We start from the raw sequence: 17,704 nt of genomic DNA, 5'->3' as shown, positions 1-17,704 counted from the left end.
CTTAGTCACGTCCTAGTTCGTGAACCATGGGCAACGGCTGAGTGGCCTGGTAAGTGGTCCTGAGAGTCGGGATGCCAGTTGCTACGTAATGGGAGTGGGCATCTCGGACATATTCTGTGTTGTGGCATTATTGTGCTCAGGTGGCTAAGACTATATAACACACCGGTGGTCCCTAACTTTTTATAGAAAAGATCCTCAGTAGGAATACTTGTAATGAGGGGAACATCCAGCTTCACATAATTTTCACCGAGCACGCTCAGAACGTTTTAAGCAAGCCTCGGGTCAATGGGAGTAACGGAGTTTCACTCACATTTGACAGGCGAGGAACTGCTTGGAAACAACTTGGCGAACGAAATGGAATTCGATGGGGAGTTATCAATATTAATGGAGCTTATGGAAGTAAGAAGGTAGAAATGGATGAGTCAGCAAAGAGAATACATCTGGATGTGTTAGGGGATATACGAGGAAGAGGTAGGATATTATAAAGGGTACTTGAAGGATGTTAAAAGGGAAGGGGAAGAATATGGGGTAGGACTGTATGATGATAAACGGGGTTAAAAGTCAGGTCGTGAGTTTCACAAATAGGAAGAGTTCTCTCAGTTTTAATTACTGCATTGATGGGATGAAAGTTCCCTTTGGGGATCATTGTGAGTACCCAGGTCTTAATATAACGAAAGATCTTCATTGGGGTAATCTCACAGCACCGCACCCGCCGTTTCACCATATCCCACACATTTTCGATTGGCGACAAGTCCGGTGATCGGGCAGGCCAGGGCAACAGTCTGACATCCTGTGACAACAAGAAGGCACGTGTTCGTGCAGCAACATGTGGTCGCTAATTGTCCTGCTGAAATATGACGTCTGGGATGTCGTGCAAAAAGGGTATGGCTACGGGTCGCAGGATGTCATTCGCGTAGATCAATCCGGTCACAGTGCCCTGGACACGCACCAACTGTGATTTGTGGTTGTACCCAATAGCACTCCACACCATAAGAACTTGAATTGGCGCTGTATGTCTTGTGCGAATGCAGTCAATGTGAGGCCTCTTCCCCTGTCTGCGTCGCACCAAAATGCGGCCAACATTTTCAAGCAAACAGAACCTGGATTAGTCCGAAAACCCTATCTGCTGCCATTCCTCTCCCCAGTGACGTCGTTACACCATTGCAGTCTAGCATGTTCATGCACATTAGTCAAAGGTAAGGCGGAGAAGTGGACGACGCGGCGGTAACCCAGACCATCATAAATAGCGACGGACTGTCACTCCTGATAGTGTACGATGTGTTACACTGTTCTACTGTGTGCGCCAGAGCCGAGGAGGACGCAGATCTGCCCTCCAATGCCATTCGGATGAGGTGTCGATCTTCCCGGTGGGTAATCTAGGTGGTGAGACCAGACCCATCTCGTCGTGTTCTACTGCCTTCTGTGAACCATTCTGTTACACACACGTCGCACTGCCGACACATTTCGTCCCACACGAGCAGCAATTTCCCGCATGGATACATCATGTTGTCTCATGCCAATAATGCGCCCTCTTTCAAACTCACTCATTTGATGGCACGTTTCTCACATACGTCTGCGAGACACCCTGCACCTCTGCTCAAGTCACACTGATTCATTACCTTTTATAGCGACAACGAGAGTCGCAGGCACATTTTACCAGTCAGTGGTGGTGCGCCGAGATATGGCTCAAATGCTAATCATTTCTTCAGAACATACTAATGCACATGTCCTGTGAATATGAATTTCCTATCTCTAGTCTTTCAAGGTGTTCTGGTTTTTATGAACATGAGTGTAACAGCCAGTTCGTTTTCACTTCGTTCTCTGTCCAAGTATCTGGACTAGAAGGCCTAGGAAGCTGCAGGTTGGCATACAGTCACCCTTAATCCGTAAAAGTGCAGTAGCTGTTGTTGATATAAAATTCCCATGCGATTTCCAAAAAGAAAAGGATGTTTTCCGAGAGAAAACATGCAATTGAAGAGGGAGTTTTTCTATTTTGATAAAGAATTCACTTTTTGTATACATTAATTCCATTTTAAGTAAACTAACCGGCGGCAGTTTGGAGTCAGAAAATCATTAAAGTGGTCTAATGAGGTGGGGGAGGGGGGGAGTTAAAAATAAACGAAATATTCTTGAAAGCTACAAGGAGAGTTTCCCTGCATGTAGCCCCTGCAAGCACGTTCTGGACCTTCATCGTGGCTATCTTCCGACATGATGCCTCCTCAGTACATATTGGAACTTTTTCAAAGTACACCCTGTATAACTTTGTCAAGCAACTAGCCACTATGCACTGCAGTGTCTCCGCTGTATCCACCCGCTTGCACAAATGCCACTGCTCAGCCGTAGACGTGATTCCCAAAATGAAACCGCATGCCAGTTGGCGATGGTGTTCTATAAAACTCTGATGCAGGCATGTGTCATAAATATATAATTAATTAATTAATACCACCTCAGCCGCGGCTCCCGCGTCTTCTCTACGAACGGAACCACGCCCAATCGCAGACGGACTTTCTCATTCGATACGTGATTCCATTGTGTCAACCCAATTCTCCAACGCAGCATCCACATTTCCATGACATTGAGTGCCTGTTCGTGCTTTGATGTTACCGACCAGCACTTGGTTCCATAGAGCGTGACAAGACGAACGACAGTCTTGTATATTTTTTCTTTGAGCCCCTGGTTCATAAGGGTGGAAAAATGCTTGATGGCCGAAAAATCCCACAAGAATCGCTACAAAAAGGATTTTCCGAAAGATATGAAATTGTGAATGATCTCTTTTTCAAAGTCGCAAAGAGTTCATGCCTTGCACGAGAGCCCATCACAAGTAAAAGTAATGCCAGGCTCAACTGGAGGCTGCTAGCTCGACGCACTCCTATACCAGGAGCCATCAGCTCAGTGCACTATCATGTTGTAGTCTGGAGTTATTCGCCTTTGCGGGCCTGATTCTCAAGTGGCATATGTACAGGAGAGAAGATAGGGAATGAAACAAGTGATAACAGCGGCTAGGGTTACCATATTCTGAAACCCCAAAATGAGGACACCCTCAACGGGATTCATCAACACGGTCTTAGGACTGCCGAATGCCGAATGAAACATTATTACTTCAATTTTATGTTGTCAAATAGCTATATTTGTATAAGAAACAACAACAATAACAACAACAACAATAATAATAATAATAATAATAATAATAATAATAATAATAATAATAATAAATATTTCACGTCCGCCTCTGTGGTGTAGTGGTTAGTGTGATTAGCTGCCATCCCCGGTGGCCCGGGTTCGATTCCCGGCTCTGCCACGAAATTTGAAAAGTGGTATGAGGGCTGGAATGGGGTCCACTCAGCCTCGGGAGGTCAACTGAGTAGAGGTGGGTTCAATTCCCACCTCAGCCATCCTGGAAGTGGTTTTCCGTGGTTTCCCACTTCTCCTCCAGGCGAATGCCGGGATGGTACCTAACTTAAGGCCACGGCCGCTTCCTTCCCTCTTCCTTGCCTATCCCTTCCAATCTTCCCATCCCTCCACAAGGCCCCTGTTCAGCATAGCAGGTGAGGCCGCTTGGGCGAGGTACTGGTCATACTCCCCAGTTGTATCCCCCGACCAAGAGTCTGAAGCTCCAGGACACTGCCCTAGAGGTGGTAGAGGTGGGATCCCTCGCTAAGTCCGAGGGAAAAACCGAATCTGGAGGGTAAACAGATGATGATGATGATGATGATGAATTAACATTAACCCTATCTATTGGCTTTGAAGTTTAACCCGCTATACGTCCACACATACAGATAAATTACAAAACATTATATCACGCACTGTGTGTGTGTTTATCATGATGGCATTAATATTTACGATATTTTAAACACTAATACTTTTGCTGCCAGAACAAAAGAATGTTTATTTAGGGTTTTCCTACTCCTGTCCCAATGTTTATCACCGTGTAGATCATTAGCCGCATCACTTTTACCACATCTGTCATCTTCAGCAGAAATCTGACGGGAGAGCATTACGTCCATGAATGCTTACGCTCTCACTTGAAAAGAATCTTCGATCGCTAAAGGCTGTATGAGTTTCTTGTGTTAAACATATAAACTATAAATTAGCCGACCGTCCAACGTACTAAAACTCTACGAGGAAGACAAATGGAGTAAATAAAGGCAAAAATGTCAAAGATAAAATATATGGTTACAGAGACAAACAACTGAAGGTAAAACGATACGTCTGGAAAAAGTTGAGCGGGGGTAAAGTTTAGCCAGGGGAAGGGCAGAGAAATGGCTCTAAATTCGCAGATCCCTTCGTCTAATATAAGAATGATATCAGAAGATGAAGAGAAAATGAAACAGGCTAAGTTAATCATATTGGACGAGGCAACCATGGCTCCCCATTACGCTCTTTCAGCAGAAGATGAGCTACTTGCAATGAATAAACAAATCACCTATCGCTAGAAAAGTGATCTTGCTTGGTGCGGACTTCCGACAGTGCCTGGAAGTAATTCCTCACTATCACAGAGCAGCGCCGGTACCGTGGTGTATGGGTAGCTTGCTTGCCTCTTACCCGGAGACCCAGGTTCGATTCCCGACTAGGTCATGGAATTTTACCTGGATCTCAGGGCTGGTTCAAGGTGCACTCAGCCTACGTGATTAGAATTGAGGAGGTATCTGACAGTGAGATAGCGGTCCCGGTCTAGAAAGCCAAGAATAACGGCCGAGAGGATTCGTCGTGCTGACCACATGATACCTCGTAATCTGCAGGCCATCGGGCTGAGCATCGGTCGCTTGGTTGGCCAAGGCCCTTCATGGGCTGTAGTGCCATGGGGTTAGTTAGTTAGTCACAGAACAGCTACTTTATGGCCCAATATTAATATATAACTTCAGATAAAGGATTCTAAAACTCGGCAACGGAGAATTAGGGCAAATGGCGTTATCGAGATTCAACAAAACAAGATTTTAAATATTTTAAAAAATACGAGATTCACGTGGTTCTTCTTTTCATCCAATTGGGAGAACATTGTTTTCCAAAGTAGCAATTATGTGCCCAAGAATTGAACAATTTAAGGTCATCAGTCAACAGGTTCTGAATAGTTTGATAAGTGACCAAATAACGTATATTTATTAGCATTGACTCCGTAGAAGGCGCTGATATTATTGAAGATAATAAACCTGGTTTGTGTAAAGGAACGAGATTGACTGCAGTAAAACTAGACAGAAATATCGTTCATGCAGAAATTCTGCCGGGCTCAGCTTCAAGGAATAAGTGTTATTTCTAAGACAGATTTAGCACCTGGTAATACCGATATATCATTCTTTCCTCTGTCTGTTAGGTCATCAGCCCAGAGGCTGGTTGGATCCTCAAATAGCACCACCAAAGGTTATGCGGTTATAAGGAAACCCCAAAAACCAATGGCAGCACCAAAATGAGGCGTACTAGGCAAGATGAGGAGTGAGGTAGTTTGCCATTGCTTTCCTCATCATTCTTTTTTAATGGAAGCAATTTCCTTTCAATTTAGTCTTCTCTATCACAATGAATAGGTCACCAGGACAAACTTTAAATTTGGGATCAATCTCTCCACTCCAGTGTTTTGGACAGCTGTATGTAGCCCTCTCAAGAGTATGCAGATCCATAGGCGTCAAAGTACAACTGTAATCCACAACTACATCAATATGTTTGGTGAGGAAATACTATTGTACCTGTTCCTTTTTTTTTTTTTGCAAGTTGCTTGACACAGATATGTCGTATGGCAACGATGGGACAGGAAAGGGCTAGGAATGGGAATGAAGCGGCCGTGGCCTTAATTAGGGTACAGACCCAGCATTTACCTGGTGTGAAAATGGGAAACCACGGAAAACCATCTTCAGGGCTGCCGACAGTGGGGTTCGAACCCACTGTCTCCCGAATACTGGATACTGGCCGCACGTAAGCGACTGCAGCTATTGAGCTCGGTGTACCTGTTCTGATTCCATTCAAAATCTGTATAAAATCTATAAAGTGTAACTTTTATTCGTAAGATATTTTTAAAAGTCCATTTAAAATTTCTAATTATTTCTTAGTAATTTCTATTGTAGATGGCAGGCTTGCGTACTAATTTAAAATGAAATGCTAACTTTGTGTGAGAAAATGAGGAAAAAGCAATTGTGAAGCCAACGATATTAGGCTTCTAACCTTTCACGACATCCAAACTGAAAGTGCTCCTTGAGACGAAGTTCTTATCTGATTTTCTTGAAACTCAGAAAAAGAAAATGATTTGAATATGCAAGACTTCATATTGTCTCAGCATTCAAATTCCATTGAATTTTATCACGAATATTGATGTGTAGCATTATATTCATTCAGCGGGATGGGCACGTTGATCTACCCACTCGTCTCTCAACTCCCGAGATTGATTGATTTCATGGTTCGAATCCAATACCGACAGGAGCTATTGTGAACTAGATTTCCACACCTCATTCAAGATCCTAGGGCTCAGATTTCAATGTTCGACTCACATAATAAGTTACAGCAATGGAGACAAGACGGCAACACGGGTTATCGCAATTAGTTATAGGGACAAGAGGAATGCTAAGAGTCCCGCAACAACAATTATCGAAATTAAGTCTAAATTTTGTTCCAAGAGAGGTTCTTTAAACTGTCAATAAATCTAATAAGATTTTCTCAAAGAATGCCTTTAACTGTAATAGAAATTGAGACGTGTAGTGGATTTGAACTTCAGGGTGAAAGCATGGCGAAAATTACAAAGCGTCGAAAACATAGCACCCTTCTGGTATCGAATTTTTCTTACAAATTTCTCTAAGAAAATTTCTACAGTGGGGTGTCAAATTAATATACTAATTATGTAAATGTGACATGTTTATTATACAACTTAACCATATCAAGTTTTCATCCAATTCTCAAGGGTATTTTGAAAGATTCCATACATATTTTAAATCACCATTTGTATAGAAATGAATGAAATTTTCTATTGCCGTTTCTTTGTATTATAATGAATCATAGTATCTTAATTTACTATTTATAGTCTTGGACCTCATGGTCACCGTATTTGTAAGGAGGGCGCCGATTTCGGATAATTCCTTAGGTATGCGTTATATTCCTCTATTTTGAAACAAAGAAAGTTATTTACAGCACATGTTATTTCCGAAAATGTAGGGAATCCTCATTCTTGTACAACGACTACAGCAGCAAATTTTATATGGGGATAATCCAGCACGCATGAGCGTAATGTTCTGCATAACTTCGAGTGACAGAAAAATATTTTACATCTGGCCTTGAAATATCATTCGAGATATCGAAAAATTCGAGTAATAAAACTTCGAGTTATAGAAAATTTATAACACGTAAAATACACTGACTGACAGAGCAAATGCAACACCAAGAAGGAGTGGTCAGAACTTTATGCCAATTGCAGGGTAGACTGACGTCACTGAGGTATGCTCATGATGTGAAATGCGCCGCTGTGCTGCGCACGTAACGAACGATAACCGGGACACGGCGTTGGCGAATGGCCCACTTCGTACCGTGATTTCTCAGCCGACAGTCATTGTAGAACGTGTTGTCGTGTGCCACACGACACGCGTATAGCTAAGAATGCCAGGCCGCCGTCAACGGAGGCATTTCCAGCAGACAGACGACTTTACGAGGGGTATGGTGATCGGGCTGAGAAGGGCAGGTTGGTCGCTTCGTCAAATCGCAGCCGATACCCATAGGGATGTGTCCACGATGCAGCGCCTGTGGCGAAGATGGTTGGCGCAGGGACATGTGGCACGTGCGAGGGGTCCAGGCGCAGCCCGAGTGACGTCAGCACGCGAGGATCGGCGCATCCGCCGCCAAGCGGTGGCAGCCCCGCACGCCACGTCAACCGCCATTCTTCAGCATGTGCAAGACACCCTGGCTGGTCCAATATCGACCAGAACAATTTCCCGTCGATTGGTTGAAGGAGGCCTGCACTCCCGACGTCCGCTCAGAAGACTACCATTGACTCCACAGCATAGACGTGCACGCCTGGCATGGTGCCGGGCTAGAGCGACTTGGATGAGGGAATGGCGGAACGTCGTGTTCTCCGATGAGTCACGCTTCTGTTCTGTCAGTGATAGTCACCGCAGACGAGTGTGGCGTCGGCGTGGAGAAAGGTCAAATCCGGCAGTAACTGTGGAGCGCCCTACCGCTAGACAACGCGGCATCATGGTTTGGGGCGCTATTGCGTATGATTCCACGTCACCTCTAGTGCGTATTCAAGGCACGTTAAATGCCCACCGCTACGTGCAGCATGTGCTGCGGCCGATGGCACTCCCGTACCTTCAGGGGCTGCCCAATGCTCTGTTTCAGCAGGATAATGCCCGCCCACACACTGCTCGCATCTCCCAACAGGCTCTACGAGGTGTACAGATGCTTCCGTGGCCAGCGTACTCTCCGGATCTCTCACCAATCGAACACGTGTGGGATCTCATTGGACGCCGTTTGCAAACTCTGCCCCAGCCTTGTACGGACGACCAACTGTGGCAAATGGTTGACAGAGAATGGAGAACCATCCCTCAGGACACCATCCGCACTCTTATTGACTCTGTACCTCGACGTGTTTCTGCGTGCATCGCCGCTCGCGGTGGTCCTACATCCTACTGAGTCGATGCCGTGGGCATTGTGTAACCTGCATATCGGTTTGAAATAAACATCAATTATTCGTCCGTGCCGTCTCTGTTTTTTCCCCAGCTTTCATCCCTTTCGAACCACTCCTTCTTGGTGTTGCATTTGCTCTGTCAGTCAGTGTATTTTAAATAAGATTCCGTCAGGAAACGAAAATTTCTTCCAAATATCAAAAATTCAAGTTAAGGACGTTCGAGTTATAGAAGTTTGGCCGAATAAATTAAATATGTCATTAAAAGTGGTGTAGCGTAACTTTTTTTTTAAAAAAAAATGCTATTTGTTCGGGGCGTCGACCCATGTGGATCTTTTGCTCTTACTGGCACCATATTGTATAAATCGGCGTGTAATTGGAATGGTGGTAGTGTGGAATGTTGTGTGTGAGGAAAAGAAGATTAAGGACGTCACAAACACACAGTCCCCAGGCCAGGGGTATTAATCATTACAATTAAAAACCCTGACCCGGCCGGGATTCGAAAACGGTACCGCCGGGTGACAGGCAGACGAGTTGTCCCCCACACCGTGTAGCGTAACTAATAATAATGCAAAGTATTGCCCGAACCTCAACACTGCGATTTAAAGTAGATTTAGAGGCACATTGATTTACTCCTAACTCAACATTGTAAATACTAATACGTAGACATGTATACAAAGTGTAGGCCTACAGGATATTGACGTCTAGGCAAAAGAACGAGAAAGACTGGCGTCGCAAATTTTGCACCGTTGGAGACGGAATCAAACAAGCGTTGTCCAAGGGAGGTAACATAAGAATGATGAGAGTGAGGAGATAGGCACAAGAAAATATAAGAAATGTCGGACTCAGTTAGGGTCCCAGTGGATACTACTTCATTCTCCCAAGGCGAGTGTCACTGAGGGTGGAAGTTATTTGCAGGAACACCGAGCTCGATAGCTGCAGTCGCTTAAGGGCTGGTTTACACGGGTAGAGTAGCGAGGCGAGTAGAGTGGATAGTAGAGCTACTAGTATCGTGTAAACGACCGGGATAGTAGCAAGTAGAGTAGAGTAGTTAGTAGGCAGTAGAGTAGAGTGGGTTTCTGCTGCGGTAAAGTAACTCTACCACTATCCTTCCCCCTCCACCGGAACCGAGCTCCGAGAGCTGGCGGAGAAGTCCGAGGACGTTCGATTTTTCAGCTGACGCGTCATTCGACTGCTGTATTTGCATGTGTGTACATACGGTGGTATTACGTCGAGCGTTTATTTGGCGGCAAAATGAAGTGGACGGAAGAAGAAACTTGCAAATTTGTGGAGCTCTACAGCGAAAAAGAATGTTTATGGAACATAAACAGCGTTACTTATAGAAATAAGAATATGAGACGGGCGGCGGAAGAGGACTTGATTGCGAAAATGGGTAAAGAGGGTTTTGGGTTAACGGAACTGAAACAGAAAATAAAAAAATTACGATGTACATACAATCAAATACTCATGAAAATACGAAGATCCAAGAAGTCTGGAGGTGGTGCCGCAGACATCTATACTCGAAGATGCAACATAAAATATAAACAAGTGTCAGCTGGATTTTCACTTAATATGAAGATTTCTCAAGTTTCAATGTTACACAGCGTGTTCATCATGTGTCTCGACATGTTTAAGTTAGGCAATACAATGGTGCAGGACTGTGTACATTAATCATATTAATAACATACATAGGGATCTTCTACACATCACTTGCCACTGTCGTTAATTTTCAGCAATAACAGTAATTTCCCCAACAAATTGAAAAGTTCCATATGTTGTTTGGAATATCCAAAATAATTATTGTTTACAGTACAGTGTCAGATCTAGAAGCTTAAGCTCTACACCTGGGCCGTACAAGCAACGAAAAAAAAAAAGATCAGTAATTGGGATATTTATGGCGAAGAAGCTACTGCAAATTACGCCTACGCCAGCGTAATTTACAGTGTACGTATGGCCGGTTACGTCTCAAAACTCACGTGGAAAAATTAGTAGCAAATGGTATCAAAACTCACGACTGCAAACTAATAGCTAAATTAATATTCCAATGAGTCTCAAAATCCACGACTCCGGATAGCAGGTGCCTGCGATGACGGCAGGAGGGGTGAGGTGAGCGGTGACTCACTGACCAGGCCTCTCCTGAGGCCACAATACCATTAACATTAAATTTATATCAAAAGGAAAAATACGTTATATTACCTTTAAGACCACAGAAAAATGTTTTGATAATAATAATAATAATAATAATAATAATAATAATACACCTCTGTGTCATTCATCGACCATTATTTTCCCCTGTGTGTTGGGGTGGCAGAGTAACATCCACAGTATCCTCTGCCTATCGTAAGAGGTGACTAAAAGGAGCCCCAGGGGTACTTACATTTTTTAGAAAAGGCCCTTGTCTTGCTTTGCCCGAAACCTTCATTTTCTCGAAGTATGGGCCACCTTCCATTTTTTACCTCTGATTAGTATTAATAGAGGATGGCTGCCCAGTTGCACTCCCTCTTAAAACAGTAATCACCACCACCACCACCTTTTCCTTCATTGTTTTCAACACTTATTGATTTTTAATGAACCTTTCCACATTTTCTTGGCTGGGGAAAGAACCACCATCATAAAATATCATCAACATCAGCGTTGTGGAGTCTTTTTTAAGTCATATAGCAACAGAACGTCAAAGATAGCGATTGGCTACTTCGCTATATTTCAGATAAAATTCTGACACATTTTAATTTATGATTTTATAAATTTGGTGAGCCAAGTAGTCAATACTACAAGTATATAACATTGCGTATCGTGTAATCGCGTGGGGGCGTGATGTAATATATTAATCTATGCTAAGTAAGGCATCTGGGAGTACATGACTCAGTCATACGTGTGGAGCATGAGTTCATATTATTTTCGGAAAGCGTATCAGAGACCGTTCATCATACTCGCCCACTTTCTGAAGGGAATGGAGATAAGTAATTTAATTTCCCTGCGATGAGATTCATGACCAAATTAATCTCTAATGAAACTAAATGAGTGAATTAACAGTCGTAATATTTAATATCGGTAAAATAAAGTTTCTTATATAAATAAATGCCGTCTTCTGGCCTCATAATAGAACTAAGCCCCGGTAATTACTACCAACTGAAAATTTATTTTAACTAGCAGCAGGCAATATACCTACTTCAATTTTATGTCGTCCGGCTGCATGGATACATGGTTAGCATGCTGGTCTGTGGTCCAATGGGTCCAGGGAGTCCCAGGTTCGACTCCTGGCCGGGATTTTCACTTTCATTTGTTAATTCCTATGGCTCGGGAACTGAGTGTTTGTGCCGTCTTCAGCATTGGACTTCATGGATTGCAAAAAAGAGGCGTATTTCTATTTTTCATCTATTCACATAATTCAATCGATTATCCATCCGACACACTTACACCGAAAAATGTATTCATGACGCAACCGATTATTCTACGCGATATAACTGAATGATATTTGAAATTCATTTGATTATTTATTCCATTATTTAAATAACCGGATGGAAGCTATTTGATTTTTAAAAAATATCCGATTATATCATCACTAGTAGGGTGGGCACATATCCATTCAAAGAAGAACTGGTCCTGCTCGTGAGGTTTGAGACTGGCCCAGATAGAGAAACCTATTCTTGCTAATCCTCTTCTTAGAATTCGTGAATTTTGATACTCGTGAGTTTTGAGACTCGTGGGTTCTGAGACGACACGCTGATGGCCAAAGGGTATTCTTTCTATAACTTTTGAAATGAATTCTGTAAAATTTCATTCGGATAAGATTTAGGTTGGCTGAAATAAAAAAAAAAAAAAAATGGAAATAGAAACATCACTACAGTCTAACTGGGGAAAGGAGTACCTCACCCCTTCACCGTGGAACAAAAACCTTCGCCAGAATTATGATCTATAATTAGACTGGAGCTCGTTCATATAGTTTTATCTTAGAAATCACCACTACAGTATTTACAGACGAAGACTAGTAAAATCCTGAGGGGATGATTACACTGTCGTTACTTTCTGTACAATAATGAATAAAGTCATAACAATTCAATCGTTTGTGTTCCTGGGTTAAAATACATGCTTGTACTGCCAGGGAACTGCTCCTTCATTAACAAAATGATTCCTGAGACGATCCCTCATGTTCTTGGCCAACTGTGTCGAGTTTGTCCCCCCATATTTCTCCAAATTGCCAAGTTCTCTCAGAATTAATGCCGATGCCCCGAGTGTATCTCTCCTACTAAGTCAGCCTCTTACCCATTCCCCTTTTTCCTCATTTACTTCTTCTTCTAACGCTTCACTAACCTCTTGCAGTAATATGTTTGTAAATGTCTTTAAACACTTCCTTACGATGTGCTTACGTCTTTACATGGTGCTACTACTGTACTCTACTCTACTGTATGACTCTACTCCCGTATGAACGATACGAGTGTCAACTCTACCAGACAGCGGTAGAGTAGAGTAACGTGGCTACTCTACTAACTACTCTACTCGCCTCGCTACTCTACCCGTGTAAACCAGCCCTAAGTGCGGCCAGTATCTAGTATTCGGGAGATAGTGGGTTCGAGCCCAACTGTCGGCAGCCCTGAAGATGGTTTTCCGTGGTTTCCCATTTTCACACCAGGCAAACGCCGGGGCTGTACCTTAATTAAGGCCACGGTTGCTTCCTTCCACTTCCTAGACCTTTCCTATCCCGTCGTCGCCATAAGACATATCTGTGTCGGTGCGACGTTAAGCAAAATAGCAAAAAATATTTGCAGGAACAAAAAAGTGTATGCCTACCAAATGAGACAGATAACATGTCTGCAAGTCTAGGATTTCCTCTGATAGTTCATTTGAAATTATATTCAGAGCATTAATCTACAGCAGCCTAATGACTTAAAACACAGCGAACCTTATCAACAGATAAGGAAAAGCATTTTACTTACTGAGTGATGTAATGTTCTTCACGTTGATAAAGTGAACAGCAATGGCAAATGCTTTCAAGTTCGATTATTACATCGAGAAGAGATCACTGTTCTGGAGATGTAATGCCACGTCCGTGGTGTACGGACAGTGTGCCTGTTCTTAGTTAGGGACCTAGGTTCGATTTTTCAATAGGGCGTACGTACAGATCTAGTGTTGCCTGAATAAGAGTCTTATCAATGATCGTCCCTCTGGGCTGGTCCTTGTGAAGTCTTAACTTTTATTCACTATTTTGTAAGTGGTCGTTCGTAGAAACAAAACTAACAAATGCCAGAATCGTGCTCAAGCAGTAAAGTCTTTCAAAAATGTAGTTTAATAACGATAAGAGTTGAGGTAGATCCTGAAGATATCACACATGGTTTCAAATGCAGTTGTAATGGTCTACTTATCAGTAAGGAAATACATTTTTATACGAGATATCACTGAAAGATGAATACAAGGAAGCTGATGCACCTTCTTAATAGGGCAAATAAAACTCTTCATTCTTAACGGCAGTGGTTTCAGTAGCGGCATTCATTTAAACGTAAGGACCACTCTTAGATATTCTGTATGCGAGTTTAGTTCTACGTGGCAGCAGGACCCTCACGTATTTTGCAGCTCATGAAAGTGCGATGATACAGTATATACAGCGTGATTCAGCCGCCCCTTCCAATGTAGTTTTATGCAACCCACAATATTCATTCCATCCTGAAAGCATCTGCCCTGCTGGTATGCTCAGACAACACAACCGGATATCTTGGTATTTACTGCTTCAGCATGACAGGACGCCGTAATGTTATACTCGTACTAAACACTGGAAGACATGCGTGTGCCTTCTAGATCATATGAACCTGACACGCTAGCGAAACACTGAATTGATATTGTGACCTCTGTAAACTAATAATTGCTATATGTTGCCCAGTATGCCGTACGAAACCATAGTGTAGTAGGTAAAGGCGTGGCGGAGCAGGCTTGCATGTCAGGTAGGAGATCCGAGTCCAGGGCGAAGATTACACATTTTTGAAATATTTGTTTAATACATACCACACGTAATGTTTGCTTTCATGCAAATTGTGTGTGAATCAATGTGTTTATGGCCCTAAGAAGGGCCGCTTAGTTGGCAGGCGGGACACATACAGACCAGAAATAATACGAACACAACTTCCCCTGACAATGTTTTATCGCAGTACATGCTCGATGCGATGACCGTTTTGGTTTATGCACATTCGGGCCCGGTGTCCAATAGATCGTCTTGCGCTCTAAAGCATTCCAGGAGTAATTGCTCGGCAGGCATCCGTGATGAGTTGGCGGAGCTGGTCGGAGTTTTCCGGCGCTTGAATGTAAACGACGTTCTTCAAATGTCCCCACAAGAAGAAGTCTAACGGCGTTAAATCCGGTGATCTGGCGGGCCTAGAAACAGAGCCTCTTTGTCCTATCCATTTCCCTGGCAGTTCCTCGCTCAGATAGTTACGAACGGGCAAAGTCGAATGTGGTGGAGCTCCATCCTGTTGTAACCACATCTTCAAAAGATAGTGCAAGGGCACATCCTCCAGAGCAGTGGGAGTTCCTGACGCAGAAAGTGCAGGTAGCGTGGACCCGTCCAATGGCCCTCAAAGAAATAAGGTCCAATCAGGCGATCAGGCGATTCTTCAAGATTCCATACGAGACATTCACTCCACATCGTACTTGATGGACCGCCTGTCGCACCCTGTGAGGATTGTCAGGACTCCAATAGTGCATGTTGTGGCGATTGAGGTTCCCATTATTGTGGAAGCGTGATTCGTCCGAGAACAAGATATGCGATACGAATGCTGCATCATTGTCCAACCTGCCTAATAGCCACCGACCGAACTCCATTCGAGCTTCGAAATCCAGCCCATGGAGCTCTTGGTGTAGCTCGAGATGGTATAGGTGAAATTTATTCATGCAGTATTCGCCTGACGGACGGCTGGCTGGTGTTCAACTTTCCTGAAATCGCCCTTGTACTGATTTGTGGATTATTACGAGCTGCCTCCAGAACGGCCTCTTCTGTTTCACCCGATGCAATGGGCCTATCGCGGACTGGTGGCTGGTTGGAAGTCACACCTGTTGTTCTTAAGCATCTTTCAATATGGTGGAATGTCGTAGCAGCCGGGTGTCGCCTCTCAGGATACCGTTCCTGGCACATACGTAGTCTTTTGTCTTGCTTCTCCATTAATGAGGAGCATGTAATCGTATTTCTCTGTGGAAAACATGCCGAATGAGAGTAGATATTACAGTATATTCAGGCCCTAACCAGCGGAGTATAGATACAACAGCGTCATTCTACTATTTGAATGTGGCAAACGTGGGTATGTTTTTTCGTATTCAATCATCATACCGATGCAAAAATAATTGAACGATGCAGGATTCGAGCCGTCGCTGGTACATTCCGTCGATTACTAGGCGAACGCCCAACCACATCCGCTGCGCTACACTGCTGGAAACATTCTGGTAGTACATGAGAGCAGAGTACATACGCATCCCGTTCGGTGTTTAAGACATTAATTATTGCATTGTTACCTAGTTTTATGCATTCATTCCCCTCTTCGTTACACCCGGTCACGAGGCACGATACATTAACATAGTTACATGTTAAAAAGACTTTGCTACATGATTTCAAGGCGTCATATTTTGCGAACGGATGATATAACGTTTCGCTAGGGTTCAAGATCGTGTGCAAAATGTGCCCACTGAACATTAGTACCATACAGTACGCCTGCGGGGTAATAGAACCCCTATAACCATGAGCACGTTAGTTGGGCTGCAGCAAGCAATATTGGAAGGGGCTGCGAATCACACTGTACACACTTGAAATGGACTTACAACTATTAGCTGACGTTGAGTAGAGTACATGTCGTAGAGATTAAGTACAGAACAAAAGTGACCAACCAGAGACCGGCAGGAATAACACTACAGCCTTCGGATTTCGCGTCCGGAGCTCGTATCATTGAGCTACGATGTTCTAGAGCATCCTTATTCTGTTGGGAGGGATCTGACCTACTGTTCTATCACTACGGCCAACACAACCGTAAAGTGCGCTGGAAGTCTACTCCAGAGAGCAATCCTAAAGGCTAAATATTCTTATTCTTCTTCCTCTTTATCTGTTTACCCTCCAGGGTAGGTGTTTCCCTCGGACTCAGCGAGGGATCCCACCCCTACCGCATCAAAGGCAGTGTCGCGGAGCTTCAGACCCTGGGTAGGGGGATACAACTGGGGAGGATGGCCAGTACCTCGCCCAGGCTGCCTCACCTGCTATGCTGAACAGCGGCCTTGCAGGGGGATGGGAAGATTGGAAGGGATAGACAAGGAAGAGGGAAGGAAGCGGCCGTGGCCTTGAGTTAGGTACCATCCCGGAATTTGCCTGGAGGAGAAGTGGGAAACTACGGAAAACCACTTCCAGGATGGCTGAGGTGGGAATCGAACCCACCTCTACTCAGTTGACCTCCTGAGGCTGAATGGACCCCGTTCCAGCCCTCGTACCACTTTTCAAATTTCGTGGAAGGGGCGGGAATGGAACCCGGGCCTCCGGCGGTGGGAGATAATCACACTAACCACTACATCACAGAGGGAGGCGGACAGGCTAAATATTCAATTTGACAAAATTCTCTTCTCACTGCTAAGGAGACACGTTTTCGAGAAACGATCTACTCACGGTTTGTTTTCTAGACGGATGCATCTGTATAACCTGTCTAATATATATAACTTTACTAACAAGATGCTCGTGCTTTGCTATGATTTTAACTGCAGGTTCTCTTTCAAAATGTCGAAATTTGAAGTTCACACTCCAGTTAGTACACCAGACGTTATTCCAGGAATTCATATTTTTATTTTTGGAACTAACTACCCATTTAAACGTGTCAGGAATGAAATGTTGTAAAATATTCCATACTTCAATTCTATGACATAAAAGAACAACCATCATGTGAAATTTCAACGTCATACACCAAACAGTTTCGGAGGAACGAATGTTTTCGTTAATCCCCATAGAGAGTGAAATTTTTACCAACCTCGTTTTATTTAACATCTGGGATATACAAAAGGTACCATCACGTAAAATTTCAAATTCGCGTGTCGATTGGTTTTAGAGGAATGATTATACCGGTATATGTAACTAAAACTAGCCTCCGTGGCTCAGACGGCAGC

At 43.7% G+C, this 17,704-nt stretch overlaps 1 protein-coding gene across 2 annotated transcripts in view; it reads left to right on the top strand.

Annotated features, from left to right (window-relative positions):
• Positions 1-17,704, top strand: part of LOC136858273 (sialin) — a 252,861-nt gene that overhangs the window by 173,395 nt on the left and 61,762 nt on the right. The window lies entirely within an intron of this gene.

Source organism: Anabrus simplex, chromosome 1 (assembly GCF_040414725.1).
Source record: "Anabrus simplex isolate iqAnaSimp1 chromosome 1, ASM4041472v1, whole genome shotgun sequence".
NCBI lineage: Eukaryota > Metazoa > Arthropoda > Insecta > Orthoptera > Tettigoniidae > Anabrus > Anabrus simplex.
Note: the sequence above shows the minus strand (reverse complement) of the source record. Positions and strands in the feature narration are given on the sequence as shown.